Below are 15,482 nucleotides of genomic sequence, written 5' to 3' on the forward strand. Positions count from 1 at the left end.
CATAACTCTTCTGTAAAAGTTTTCTTTGCAAATACCTTGACAGAAAAGTACAACTTTTTCTTTCCTGTACAAAACCTATTACTGGACACTTTCTGGTTTTCATTCAAATGAGATGAGAATTGATTCAATTTGAACATTTTTGTCTTGCGGGGTGGTAATTTTTGGTGTCCCTAATATAATTTTCCTGCTTTCCTATCTTGCTTTTTCATGAGATGGCAGGTGGGCAAATTAGAGAGGACAGAGCTGAAAAGCCTCCATGTTACTTTCTTTATGATGAGCCCATAACTGCATTGAAATTAAATTTTTAATTTAAAGCTCACCAGCTAGAAGCTTGTAAACATCAGGTTTACTTTTTTTTTTTAATTTATTGCCACCTTTCAGCCAGCAGGGAGTAGTTCCCTGTGACATCAACCAGGATCTCATGAAAAAGCCTTAAAGTCAGCAGAAAAAAGGATGAGGTTAAAGAACTTGGATTTTACTACTCACAGTGAGCCATACTGTGTCTTACGCAGAAATCCTCTGTACAGCACTCCAAGCTAGTAATAACATACAAGCCTGTGCGATTTATTTGCACAAATTCTACTGATTTTTTTCCCTTTCTTGATGGTTTTTTGAGGTAAAGATCTTCCTATATATTTAGCAGAGCAGCTTCATTTACTAAGCACAGATTATTACATGGACAACTATATATGGCACAAGTGAACACACTCACTCTGTTCACCTTCAGAATAATTTTGTCACACTGGGAATGAATCTTGCCTGGAGCTATTAGCCAAGAACAATCTCTCCAGTGAAAGGGAGTTTCTAGCGACCTACTGACAAAACAATTATTCTAATTGTACAAGCTGAAAAGGAGTCAAGACATAGACACAGAAGCTGGATAGGTCGTTTAGTCCCTTCCTGTAACAATGCAAGATTGTTCCCTACATAGCATTTCATGCAATGTGTTGTCCTAGCCTGATTTTAAACATCTTAATTTTAAAGTTCTCCACTCATTTTCCTGTGGGCTACTATTCACAGTCTAACAGGTTGTAGGAAAACATTGTTGCTATTCAACCTACAGCACCATTTTTAAGTGTAAATCATGACTTTCAGTCACCCCAATGATTCTGTCTCCTCTCAGCTGATAGACATCAAGGACCTTCTGGGACAACGTCATTCAAGCCTACCACATTCCTGCTAGTCATGCTGTATGTATTTAGTGCTTCCAAGCAGACCGGAAATCAGTGTCATCAAATATGAAGGAAAAGAGGGGAGAAAAATATAAATTAGTTAAAGAATGCAAGCTTATATCTCTATTCTTCATTAGATTAAAATGTTGCCTGCAGCCCGGGGCAGCATTTGCAGGTCTTCTAGCTTGATTCTGTTATAGTCAGACAGATGTTGACTGACCTAAAGTTGGGTAAGTATCAGCAGAAAAGGCCCAACAGGTATCCAGGGTAATGTCAGCTGCTGCTTTCATTTGCAGAGTTCACAGCCAGTGACCCTTGCTCTGTGCCTAATCCCAAAGGTCCAATTTCCCCAACCATTTATTTTTAAAATATTGACTTAAAGGGAAGGGACAAAAAACCCTGTGGAATGTGTCCTGAACACCCACAGGAAAGGAAATGGTTTAGAGACTGCTGTGGCTGCCAGCAAATTTGCAACATTGCACTTGAAAATCCCAGTCCAGGTCTCTGACCACAAGCAAAAAGCTAACATGCTTTGGCATAGACAGCGATGCTGCTGTCCAAAACAGTCCAAGTATAACAATCCACAGTACGAAGCAACGTGTGATGAGAGGTTAACGTCATGAATTTTCCAGTGCTGAAGGGTAGGACTTCACCTTTGAAGGCGCAGCCACCCCAAACTTGGATCCTCCAGTAGTGGGCTGGCAGCCAGGGTGGTGGACTGCAGAGCAAAGAGCAGCTTCGTGCCTCAATGTCAGCAGTTTGGCTTTGCTGAAAATTGCCATCCTGAACTGTCTTCCACACGGATTTTCCTGTGCACATTATTTGTCAAATCCTAAAAGATCCCTTAGAATAAGCAATTAGGTTTTTTGTATGCTTTCCAGCAGAATAAATGTAAAAGAGACAATTGAAGATGTCCCTGCTCACTGCAGGGGGGCTGGACTAGATGACCTCTAAAGGTCCCTTCCAAACCAAACCATTTTATAATTCTATTAATTCAGTGGGTGGAATTTCTTCCTTGTTTTTTATCTCAGAGTAGTTCTTAAAAGTACAGAAAATAGCCAAATACAGTTCACGTTAATGACAGAAAGCTTTAGGTTCTTGTGTCAACTCATATTTAATTGCCTTGATGAAAAGAGAGCAAGAAAAGTTATAACTTTTCCCAGTTATTTTTTTTCACCGATATAGCAAGAATCACTTATATGCTAATTGCACATAAATTATGCAAACTTCCTTCAAATATTAATATTAATGTCTACTATAATGAAGTCTATGTGAAAACTGAAGAAGGTAATGCTCTTTTGGTATTTTATAAATGCGCATTTCTTACCTTAAAATAAAAACCACTAATGATGATCATTTCAGCCTAGTTTAATCCATTCTGTTTCATCCAGCATAACCAAGTGACCTGGTCTTTTAAGGGAGCCTAGGACTGACATTTGGCTAGGTCTAGCATAGCAGTTCTGGAAAGGTAATAAATATGAAGTCAACTGGCGGGACGCACTTGGTTAGCACCAGGCTTGTTAGGAAATATAAGGGTAACCTCAGGTGTGTAGTGAAGAAAGAAAAGGCAGATTTTGCTATGAATGTTTTGATACAAACTGGGAAATCCCTCAGAAAAAGCAGGCAGTACAGCCTAGACCACAGGAAGAAGAAAAAATTGGTTGGACTGAGAAACAGAAGTTAGTGAAGGAAACAGAACGATTTTTTAGGTTGCTGCCACAGCCCAAAAGGAAGGGGACAAAAGGAAGGTTTATCCTCCAGAGTCGGTGGACACCTGTTAAAAAGGAGAGTGTTTCATTCGGTCTGGGTGTGTGGGACAAGGGAGGTGAAAGTCAGAGAGCAAAAACTGAAGAATCTGAGGGAGGAGAAGAAGCTCGAGTTTATCTGGATTCATATAAAACTAACTGGTGCCATGAACTCCCTTGGCAACCATAAGTTTAGGCTGCACTCTGGCTTAGAAATGCTAGTGGCTAGTGGATGGACAACTGAGGCAGCAAGGGAGCAAAAGAATGTACTCTTGGAGTCACTGCGGTGGCGTGTAGCTCTGCTTCTATTGTTACAAATGTTTTAATTATATTTGTGAAGACCTCAACCTCACTATCACTGAGGTCAAGGAAACATAGACTTCATCTGGCAGATGTGCTGTGGAGTTTAACATGACAAAATCATGTTCACTTGGAGCTGAAAATTTGGATGAAAATTTCGTATTTGCTACTGAAAGTGGGTTTCTCCAAAACAAAAATCATTATGAGTGTGACATCTAATGTGGGAGATATAAGAAGACCATATCCTGGAAAAGATGGAGCACAATGGAATTGGTGTCCTGCCTGATCTTTTCCAAAGCTTTCAGCTCAGATCTGATGGAAAATGCCATTCCTCTCTTTGTTGTTACTGCCTAAGGACAGACATTTTTCAGGCCCCTTTTCTGCAGCTGACTCATATCCTAGCTGCTTGGTTTTGATTCTTAATGTCAGATTCATGATAACATTATTAATAATATTAATTGGTTGTCTTAGGGAAGTAAATTTCAATCCAGTAGAGGCAGCATTGGGAGGTATATGGCGAGAAGCCTGCAGCAAACTAATCTACTGCTGAAAAACCCCTCCCATCTCTCTATGCTTTAACTTAGCCAATGCCATTGTTTTTTTGGATCCAGTGCTTGAGTACTTCACTTGCATTATACGTATTTAGGGGAGTGTAGGCTTCTGTAATATTTTCCCTGAAATTAAATCCCACAGCTTTCATTCTGGAAGTGAAAATCCCTCCTAGAAATTCTTTCCAGCCTCTCAGTGTCCTTTATAGGTACCCTGCGGCTGCAACCCCTTCATAACACAGACCCCACGCATTTCAACTCAGCTGTCCAAACACAGGAATGGCCTGGACAGTTACAATCACTCAATGCTTTTATCTGTCCCACTTTAGCCTTTTGGAAACAACTTTTCATTTTCTCCAGGTTTGTATCAGGATAAGTCTGAATCAGCAGCTCTTCATCACAATACAGCATCTCTAGGAAACACATTAATAATTATTAAAATTAAGGGAATGAAGCAAGAAAGTGTGTGTTGGCAGGCACATATAATCCAAAAGTTTAGTGTTACCATGATGCAGCATAGCTGCCTGAAAAAGGGAGGAAAAAGCAGGTATTTTTTTCTTTAATTTCAGTATTAGAATATCCCAAGAGACAGACATAGTCTCTTTAGAGCAGACATATTCCTTTTTGGTTTTTTAGTCCATCTGCAAATGATTCGGAATGTGTTTCAAAATTTGAAATCTATAAAGATTTCTTCATCTTCTGACTGCAAAATACAAATAATTTTTCAGATATAGTTTATTGAAAAATATGTCACTATTCAATAGATTTCCACATAGACCGATCATTGACTTCACTTACTATTCCTTTACAGAGGCAGAAGGGGATGAAATGAAATTATTAGTCAGATTAGCAGGACAGTTGAAGCTGAACTTGCTCAGAAATGAAAGTTCATGCAGGAGACACAAGAAGGAAAAAATCCCAAAGAATTCTTAATGACCTTTCTAGTCAAAATGTCAACATGGGCAACCAATTCAGATTTTAAAAATAATGTAGAACACACTATTCACCTGGCTTTGCACCACATATCTTTGCTGTCTTTTAGTATATCATCTGCTGCCTGGAGCTTGATGAACTGGAGAGATGTGTTATCATAATATAACTTTGCTGTGAACTGTTTAATTGCAGTCACATTTCTCCCCACATGTGGTTGCTTTTCAGTGGTTGGGAAAAGCAAATCCTGCACACAGAGGTTAAAACTACAAAATGTTTTCTGTTAAAAAGCACTACATAAAGCCAAGCTATTCATAATATCTGTGTTATTAGAAGCATGATGTCACTTTTTCCAGTCAGATGGTGCCTGATCTAATGTCCATCTAAGCTGATGGAAAAAATTTCCATTGATTTAGGGGATACTGGATTGGCCCGAAACTCAAAACAAAAGGAAGCAAAGAAAAGAGACTGCAAGCAAATCCTGAGTGTGCAGGGTTGACTCTCAGTGCTTCACAGGAGTAGAGGTATCGAAGGCTTCCTAGAGTTGGTATTTCTCCTCAGCCATGAAGGATCCAATGTAGGAACTGGGGGAGCTGGGTCTGTAATCCAGTGCTACCTTGCCTGTCAGGTGGATATAACCATTCATTAGGGACATGGTTTCTCCCTTAGGCACTGAGATACTGCACTCGTGACTTTTCCATGGCCTAATCTTCTGAACTGTATGAAGTCTTGCAGCTAGGGCACTTGGGATGTAAGAAAGGGAATTTCAGCTGTAGAGCCCAAGGCCTCTCATTTTCTTGGGAAGAAAGCAGATGGATGAAACAGATACCATGAGTAATTTTGGAGGGCAAGGAGAGGGAGGCTTTGGACACAATTGACAAGCCATCTCCCAGATCAGGCCTCAGAGCATGTGTAAGAGCCTGAAGACCCATTTCAAATATTGTATCAGACTAGGGAGTCAACTAATGAAAACTGGCACCTACACAGGTAAGGGGGACTGCCTGGTACCTAGCTACACTTTAGGTTTGTAAATCTGGGGTTGGGCAGATGGGCTGTCATCCTAGACACAACCTTTTTCTAAACCAAATTTTCACCTAAGAGTTGTCCAAACTCAATGGACTTTGCTGGTGGTTTGGTGTTCCTGGTCAAATCTCAAAACCTAGTCAATTCTCAAAAGGCAAACTATAGACAGGTTGTACCCAATGTCGGTTTGTTGTGCTCAAGCACAACTCCAACCCCCAAAAGCAGCAAGTTCAGCCTGAGTAAACTATAAGACTGTTCATGAGACAGTTTTCTTCTTCAGAGCTCATAGGTGGATTTACATGAGATGGGGTATTTTGCACTAGCAGGAAGTGATGTTTAATCATATGAGAGGTCTCAGCTAAGCTTTGTGTCAATGATTTGTATAGATTCACCATTTACAAATGATATTTCCATATGCCTATGGAAACTCTAAGCCTATTTCTTAAGGCTGTGATTTCACCATCACTCTTTCAGTCATGAACTTTCTCAGCATCTTTACTTTGTCAATACATTGCTCAGAGGTCACTCCAGCCAGTAAAATGACTGGGTAAAAAGAAAACCCAACAACTTTTTTCCTCTTATCAAATTAACCAAAATGGTATTTAGTGCTGATTGTGATGCTACAGATAGGAATACTTAAAAGAGATGCCAAAGAGCTAGCCAGGTTGGCTACAGATGTAGATGTCCCTCACTTCATCTTTTGCATAACTGGCTGCAAGGACTCCTAACTAAAGTCTCTTTATTCTTGTGCAAGCTGCTGTGAAGATTGCCCAAGCTGTGACTGGAGATACAATCTGAGCACTGTGACTCTGCATTCCCAGGAACAATGACAAAGTTTTGAGACAACAAATTTGCATACTTGTATCTGAAGGCAGAATCTGGCTTTCAGTATCTTGATCACAGGTGACATAGTAAAGAGAAAGCATCAACATAACCTCAATTGCCTATTGTGACTTTGTGTGCCTGGCAAGCATGAGCCTCACCCTTTCACCTGTCACTGAAAGTGATTTGATATGGAAATAAGGCTGGAATTCCACAATGCCGTTGTCACAGTTATTCACATTGACTTCAGTGGCTATTACCATAATAAACATCACTCAAACACCAAGTGCCCAGTCCTGATGGATTGCTTCATTAGCTAATATCTGCAGGCCATTACCAGCTTGACCCTGTACAGTGTATGCTCTGTCCCCTTGAAAGTAACTCTTAAGAAACCATCACTACTATTTTAAAAACTTTCCTCAGAAGTTCAGAAAGTTTCTTACAATGCACTTTTTAAAATTTGTTAAGAGAAATACTTCTGGTTTAACAGTAAGTGTTCCGAGTCAGACGATCCCTTCTCATACCACTCTGGAGACGATAGCTCTGTACTGAGTAATACACTTTAGGATTATCTGAAGACCCTTTTATATCAGTGGACCAAAACAAAGTTGGTTTAGTGGAAATGAAAACCACACTGTAAAGATTCACAAAAATGTGTACTCCTTTCAAAATACCAATAAGCATTTAATAGAATTCAAAGTGTTCTTCTAACTGAAAGCAGTGCATTGGTCTCACAACACCAAAAAGTCCCTCTGTGACTGTAATCCCTGTAGTAAGGTCTGCAGTTCTTGCAGAGCTGGATGGCTGGATACCAGCATATTAAGAAAGCAAATTAATCCACAGGTGTTGCCCAGATATTCCAAACTCACTTGGCTGACATACATGCAGTTCCTGTCCAAGCCTCAGAGAATAAATCAGCACTTACTACCCCGAAGCCAAACCAGGACACAATACAGGACACATTGTTCTTCTTTAGAGTTTCCTCAGTTCCCCTGTGCAGTCCCAGTCTGTCTGTCTCGGCTCTTCCTGTTCCTGAACCATACAGCTCTTCTGAGTCCCAAACAAAGGATGCTCAATGCAAATAAAAAGATAGGCAGATAATGATATCTTCTAAATATTTGGTAAGGGTGGGATTTTCCCCATCAGCTGACCTAGGGGAAAAACAGATAAGGCACAGTTGCCTAAACCAAATATCCCTAGCAGCCAACTTGGAAATGCATACCAGTCAGCAGAAAGACTTTGATTTAAAGTATCAGAAGACAATAAAAGTAGTCAAAAGGGGGATGAATAAGGAGAAGCCCCTGCCAATAGTCACTGGTTTTGACGTCAGATCATGTATCCTGGATCCATTTTCACTGTTGTAATAGCTGCATGAAAAGCTTTTTAGTGCTTCAAGGATCATCCAAGTGGCATGTGATTGCTAAGAGGACCCAGGAGGGAAGGGGCTGAAGGATGGGGAGAAGAATGGAAAGGAGAAATGTGTGGAAGGCCCAAATGCCTATCTTAATATAAACACAGTTAGCATGAATGCCTCGACCTTTTGAATTGCCCACTATTGCTAGGTGTTAAATCCTTCTGGAAGAGGTGCAGTGCTGGTTTTGTTTTGCATAATTAAAGGAAGTTTGCATTCTAATGCCTTCATCTGTGGTGGTGTCATGAACCACTGAAACTCTATGAGTAAATTATGCAAAATGGAGGTGTGACACAACTTCCTGATTTGATCATTTTGTGCTTATAAGCTATGGTAAGTCTCTTAACATTACACACACAGTTAAGTGCCATGTATAAGGAACCACCTCAGGCTGGAATGTCACGCTCAGTGATAACTTGCTTAATCAGCCAATTGAAGTCATCCCATGTGTTTGACCCCAAACTTCCTCAAGAGTTCCCACCATTGATCAAAAGGAGGTAGTCACAGACACAGGAAGTGATCATGCTACCAAAACAAAAACAGATTACGGTTTGACAGCCTCATAGGTTATTTATGCTGCACATAGCAAAAGCACATTGATGAAGAGATTCAAGCCATAAGTATTTTTGATTATCAGTTTAAAATAGACTCGTTGTGTCTTCATGCTACTTCATACTTCATGTTTTCATCCAAATGACTAACAACTAGCAGTTAGTAAAAAACTAACTAACTTCCTGAATTTGATTACGCTGTCATTTTCTCTCCCTGGGGCTGAGTTAGAACAAACTGAAATAGCTAGTGAAGCCATCACAGTGTGCAAACCAACAAATGGTTAAAAACTGAAAAGCCTCTGTTTGTCTGGGTCCTAAAGCACTCTAGAAACTGGATTGAAAACAAGCTCTTAACGAGATGTTGAATTTGCCTATGTGATTGCCTAATTTGTCTGGGTTACATCTATACAATTCAATACTATATAAGCTGATGTATAGTCTCATTTTCCCCTCTGGCTTTCTCCCTTAGTAGTCTGCATGTTACACAATTTAATGATCAAGCTAGACAGCCATGTGGATCTTGCTGTACTTCCAGTAATCGTGTTAGAGCCTCCAAATGTTGTAGGCCATTTTCAGATTTCTGTGGTGGGCCTAGTTGATGTGAGTGGGAGGCACAGGAGCTGAGGACATCCAGCTGGAGAAAATCAGTTTCAGGTAGAACAGATCAGGAGTAAAAAATACCTAAAAATACAGTGTCTATATATATATATTCAACCTGAAAAATAACGAGCTTTTGTTTTGTTTTGTCTCTTGTTAGGACTGTGCGCTCTTAGAATAGGTTTCTCCATTTAGTGCTTAGGCTTCCTTTGGACACCACAAGGTTCATAGTAGAGCCAGTGACAAATCTGATGTTGGGTTTGATGCACCCACATCCATGCTAACACCTCAATTATCAGCCACAATCAAAAGATGAAAGAATAAACCATGAGTAAAAGGAGCTGCTGCTTGCTTGCCTCTGTCCTAATTACTCCTCTGGCAACAGTAAGCCACAACCTGCACTTGAGCACAGGTGGCAGTGCAGTGCCCCTCCAGCCTGCAGGGACCGGAAGGTGTTTTTCTCCAGGACAGGATGATTCCCTAGAAAAGCAGCCTGTGGTTTCACACTCCAGTGCTGCTCCCAGGGGCTGAGCGGTCACCAGAGCAGTGTTGGGAGGCAGGAAGTGGGGAAGGCAAAACGCCCCAGGAGCAATGCAAATGCCTTTGCAGAGGCCTCTGAGGTCAACTTTGGCCATGCTGCTCGGCCTCCTGCTGCTGCCTCAGAGGGTCTGCTGTTGGACATGTGTCATAGCTGAGTTTTTCTTCTTGGTATCCTCAGGTCTGGGCACCTGGATTGCTCTGCTTGTGTTGTGTTTCACGCGAGTGTGTAAAATTGTCCTTCTCACTGACCTTCATCCTATATCTGTGCTCTTTCATAAATAAAAAACTAGCCAGATGCAAGGATCAAAATCCTGATCTTTGTACCCTGTCATCTTCACTACCTTCCAGAAGCTGCCAGGTAGATCCCAAAGCCTGAGAAGATTATCCTTACCCTCACCACAAAATGCTTATGAGCAGCTTGGGAATTGCAGCATTATCTTTAAATATGCTCTTTAACTCAGCAGAGCAGAAACAGCTGTTTCTGGTTTTTGATGAGGTACCTGACATATGTTTGGAAATTCCAAATGGTAAACAAATAAACAAATATTGTCATTTCTGTGAAAAAGTTTGCTTGCTTAAAACACAGTATGAGAGGGGAGCATTTTTGCACAAGTACGTTTGAATTCTGATTAAAATTATCCATTTTTGGGAAGAAAGGTGCAAAAAAAAATTGGTTGTTTCAAAGTGACATTGAGAAAGAAAAACATTTTCATATTGTTTCTACTCACAATGTCAATTTATTATTTAAAGAACATGTTGTAACAACATTCCTTTGGTCCAGACAAAACAGTTCTCTGCTTCTCTTCTAGCTCCTCCACCTTCCATATCTCTATCATCTGTCTAAAAAACAGATTCCTAAAAACAGCAACAACTGTGTAAAATTTATTAGGCATCCTAGTGAGCCATTCTGGATTTTGTTCACATTCCTTTTTAACTGCTTTAACTCTGACCGAAGCTGATGGGAATTTAAGCAAAGAACAGAAGGACTTGGAAGCCACTGTGCTGCTATGACCTAGTCGCCATTACTGAAACTTGGTGGGATGAATCCCATGGCTGCAGTGCTCTATCAATGGCTACAAGCTGTTCAGAAGTGACAGTCAAGGAAGGAGAGGTGGACAGTTTGCCCTCTACATCAAGAAACGGATAGAGTGTGAAGACTGTCTTTGAAGAATAGCCGCAATCAGGTTGAAAGATTATTGGTAAGAATTAGAAACTGAGGCAACAAAGGTTACCTTGTTGGTGGTGTCTACTATAGGCTGTCTGATCAAGGGGAGCCTATTGAAGAAATCTTCTTATTCCAGCTATAGGAGGCACCATGCTCACAGGCTTTCATCCTGCTGGGGGACTTCAGCCACCCCAACACATGCTGGAAAAGTAGCACAGTGTGCTGTAGCCAATCCAGGAGACTCCTGCAATGCATCGAGGGTAATTTCTAAAGTCAGGCAATAGGCAGCCCTACCAGAGGTGATGTAATACTGGACCTGATGGTCACCAACGCAACTGAACTAATTGCTTATGTCAAGACTGGAGGGATCCTGGGCTGCAGTGATCACGCACTGGTGGAGTTTGCAGTCCTGAGAGATATGGGTCAGGTGAAAAGGAAAGTCAGGACCCTGAATTTTAGGAAAACAAACTCCCATCTCTTCAAGGAATTAGTCAGCAGGACCCCCTGGAAAACTGCCCTCAGGGACAAGGGAGCAGAAGAGAGCTGAAGGATCTTTAATGACATGTTCCATACAGCACAAGCGCACTCAATCCCCAGGTGTAAGAAATCAGGAAAGGAAGGCAAGAGACCAGCATAGCTGGGATGAGACCTGCTGGTCAAACTAAAGGGCAAGAAGGATTTGCACAGGTAGTGGAAGCAGGGAAAGGTATCCTGGCAAGACTGTAGGGAGGCTGCCCGGTTGTGTAGGGATGGAGTCAAGAAGGCCAAGGCACGGTTGGAGCTAAACTTGGCAAGGGACACAAAAAATAATAAGAAAGGCTTCTACAGGTATGTCAGCCAGGAAAGGAAGGTCAAAGAAAGCATAATCCTCCGATAAGCAAGACTAGCAGACCAGTAACAACAGACAAGGAGAAGGCTGAGGTACTCAACAACATTTTTGCCTCAGTCTTCACTGGCAACCTGTCATGGCTTTAGCTGGGATAGAGTTAATTTTCTTCACTCTAGCTGGTATAGTGCTGTACTTTGAAATTAGCATGGAAAAAAACCTGTTTAGATAACACACAGATGTTTGGGCTGTTGCTGGGTAGCGCTTGTACTAGTCAAGGACATGTCTAGCTTCCCATGCTCTGCTGGGGGCACAAGAAGCTGGGAGGGGAGGGGGCACAGCTAAGAGAGCAGATTCAAACTGACCAAAGGGATATTCCATATCATGTAACGTCATGCCCAGTGTGTTACCTGGGAGGGGCTGGCCGCGGGAGGGAGGCAGCAATCGCGGCTTGGGGACGGGCAGCGTCGGTCGGCGGGTGGTGAGCGGCTGTATCGTTTGTGTTTCCGTGTTTTTTTTCCTGTTTTCCCTTTCCCTTCCTTTTCCCTTTTATTATATTAACATTATTGTCATTATTATCATAATCATTTATCATTATCATTTTATTGTAATCATTAAACTGTGCTTATCTCAACCCACAAGTTCTTTTGCTCTTCCGATTCTCTTCCCCATCCCACAGGGGTGGGGGGAGTGAGCGAGCGGCTGCGTGGTGTTCAGTTGCCAGCTGAGGCTGAACCATGACACAACCTCTTTTCCCACATCTCTAGGGTGGATGGACTACAAGGCAGGGACTGAGGGAGCAAAGTCCTTCCCACTGTAGAGAAGATCAGGTTTGTGACAGCCTGAGGAACCTGAACATACATCAGTGTATGGGACCTGACAAGATGCATCCCAGAGTCCTGAGGGAATTGGCTGATGTAGTTGCCAAGTCACTCTCCATGATATTTGAAAAGTCGTGGCAGTCAGGTGAAGTCCCCAGGGGCTGGAAGAAGAGAAATGTTGTGCCCATTTTTAAAAAGGGTAGAAAGGAGGACCCTGGGAACTACCATCCTGTCAGCCTCACCTCTGTGGCTGGGCAGATCATGGAACAGATCCTTTCAGAACCTATGCTAAGGCACATGGAGGGTCAGGGAGGTGATTTGAGACAGCCAGAATGGCTTTACCAAGGGCAAGTCCTGCCTGACCAACCTAGTGGACTTCTGTGATGGAGTGACTATGTCAGTGGACAAGGGAAGAGCTATGGATGTCATCTACCTGGACTTCTGTAAGGCCTTTGACATGGTTCCACACAAAATCCTTCTCTCTAAACTGGAAAGATACAGATTTGATGGGTAGACTGTTCAGTGGATGAGGAATTGGTTGGATGGTCGCATCCAGGGGGTACTGTTCAATGGCTCAGTGTCAAGATGGAGATTGATGACAAGTTGTGTCTCTCAAGGGTCCGTACTGGGACCAGTGCTGTTTAATAACTTCACCAATGATGTAGAGCATGGGATTGAGTGTACCCTCAGCAGGTTTGCAGATGACACCAAGCTGAGTGTGCAGTTGGCACACCTGAGGGATGGGATGCCAACTAGAGGAACAGGACAAGCTCATGATGTGGGCCCATGTGAACATCATGAGGTTCAACAAAGCCAAGTGCCAGGTCCTGCACCTGGGTCAGGGCAATCCCCAGTATCAATAAAGGCTGGGGTGGGGAAGGGATTGAGAGCGGCCCTGCAGAGAAGAACTTGGGGGTACTGTCAGATTAAAAGCTGGACATGAGCTGGCAACATGTGTTTGCAGCCCAGAAGGCTAACCATATCCTGGGCTGCATCAAAAGAAGCCTGGCCAGCAGGTCAAGGGAGGTGGTACTGCCCCGCTACTCCGCTCTGGTGTGACCCTACATGGAGTACTGTGTCCAGCTCTGGAGCCCTCAACACAGGAAGGACATGGAGCTGTTGGAGCAGGTCCAGAGGAGGCTACAAAAATGATCAGAGGGAAGGAGCACCTCTCCTATGAAGAAAGGTTGACAGAGTTGGGGCTGTTCAGCCTGGAGAAGAAAAGGCTGCGGGGAGATCTTATTGCAACCTTTCAGTACTGAAAGGGGGCTTGTAAGAAAAATGGGGACAAATTTTTCAGCAGGGCCTGCTGCAATAGGACAAGGGGTGATGGTTTTAAACTAAAAGAGGGTAGATTCAGACTGGATATAAGGAAGAATTTTTTTACAATGAGTGTGGTGTGACACTGGTGCAGGTTGCCTGGAGAGGTGGTAGCTGCCCTATCCCTGGAAACATTTCAGGTCACGTTGGACGGGACTCTAAGCAACCTGATCTAGCTGAAGATGTCCCTGCTCACTGCAGGGGGTTGGACTAGATGACCTCTAAAGGTCCCTTCTAACCTAAACCATTCTATGACTCTATGAACTTAAGTAGCAATCTCAGCAGGAACAAGATCACGTCCTTTCAGTGGAAATGTCATCACAGTCTTCCATAAACTTGTTCATGTAGAATTTATTCTCTTTCAGACTGTGTATGCATATGAAAACTATTCAAGGAAAAAGAGCGACTGGGAGAGCTTCCTTCTCCTCTTTTCATTAAATGACTGTCTCATAGGTGTCTTTGTAAACTAATTTGGGATGGGATTCACTTAAGTTTCCAAGCTCCTGTAGCTTGAAATCTGCACTGCAGCACCAACTTCCTTAACACTAACAAGTACAGAGAAAATAATTGTGCCAGTTTTGCAGTCTACATAGATGAATAGATTAAAAGAACAAGCAGAAGAGGAGTTTGCACCAAAGGCAACAAAAATTAAGGGTGTCTTCTGTGTTACTTTTTAAAAAAAAAATATTCATAAATCCGTAGGAATTTAGAAAAGGAATTTGCCAGTTTGATTTTCAATTATGTGAGAAGCCATAACAAGTTAGTCTGAGCATTGCTCAAAGCCTGGATTTAGCTGCTGTGAAACTGCCATTGGTAAATAGTTGAATTTTCTGCATGTGAGAAGCAGAAAGGTGGCTGCTACTTATCTGTCCTACTTTCATGGTAGTGAAGCATGACTGGAAGATGTTCCTGCTTACAGTGCCAGTCCTAGATACAGGTTATGTCCACACAGCCCCATTGGAATGCCAGAGATTTGACCTCAATATCTTACTTTCTGGGAGGTGGAGTTGCTTCAGATGTTAACACCTGATATTTCTGTGTGTAAACATTAGGTAGTTCAAGGCACTGTCAGAGTATAGGAGCTGGCCGTGCAATCATGTCAACATGGCTATACTGTAAACGTGAGAGAAGGGGACCTAAGAAGGGGGTGCTGAAAGTAGGTAGAAAACAGCCAGGACCCTAAAGAATCCCTGGCTTTGAACTGGAATAGGTCCAACTAGATGAAAGGTGGAGGAGGATGAGGATTTGTTATGGGCCTTCATGTGTACAGTTCATGACCTCATGTGCTCCAGTACTTATAGGTGCTACCTGAATGTTGACTCAAAAACCTCTCTCTTCACTTCTGACCTTTTGCCTACTGTCCAGTCTCTTATTTCTGGTTGTGGCTCCAACATTTACTACAGTTGTCCAATACTCGAATTTAAAAGACTCTGCTACTTTTTCCTCCACAACAGACTTAAATATTTTTCCTCTCTAATTACATTTCTACCCATTTTGCTTCTTGTCTTCTCCTAGCTTCAGGCAGGCTGCTTGCTTGGGATCGTGTCCTCCTGAGTGCTTTACCATGCATTTCTTCACTGTGGGGGCTACCTCCACGTTCTTATGCACTAAGCCTCCTACTTTTCTTTTTCAGACAGTTCTTTAAAACCTTTTTATCCCCCCACCACCCCCGCCCTCCATGCAACATTTGCACTTCTTTGCATTGGAACTG

Source organism: Phalacrocorax carbo, chromosome 3, assembly GCF_963921805.1.
Source record: "Phalacrocorax carbo chromosome 3, bPhaCar2.1, whole genome shotgun sequence".
Lineage (NCBI taxonomy): Eukaryota > Metazoa > Chordata > Aves > Suliformes > Phalacrocoracidae > Phalacrocorax > Phalacrocorax carbo.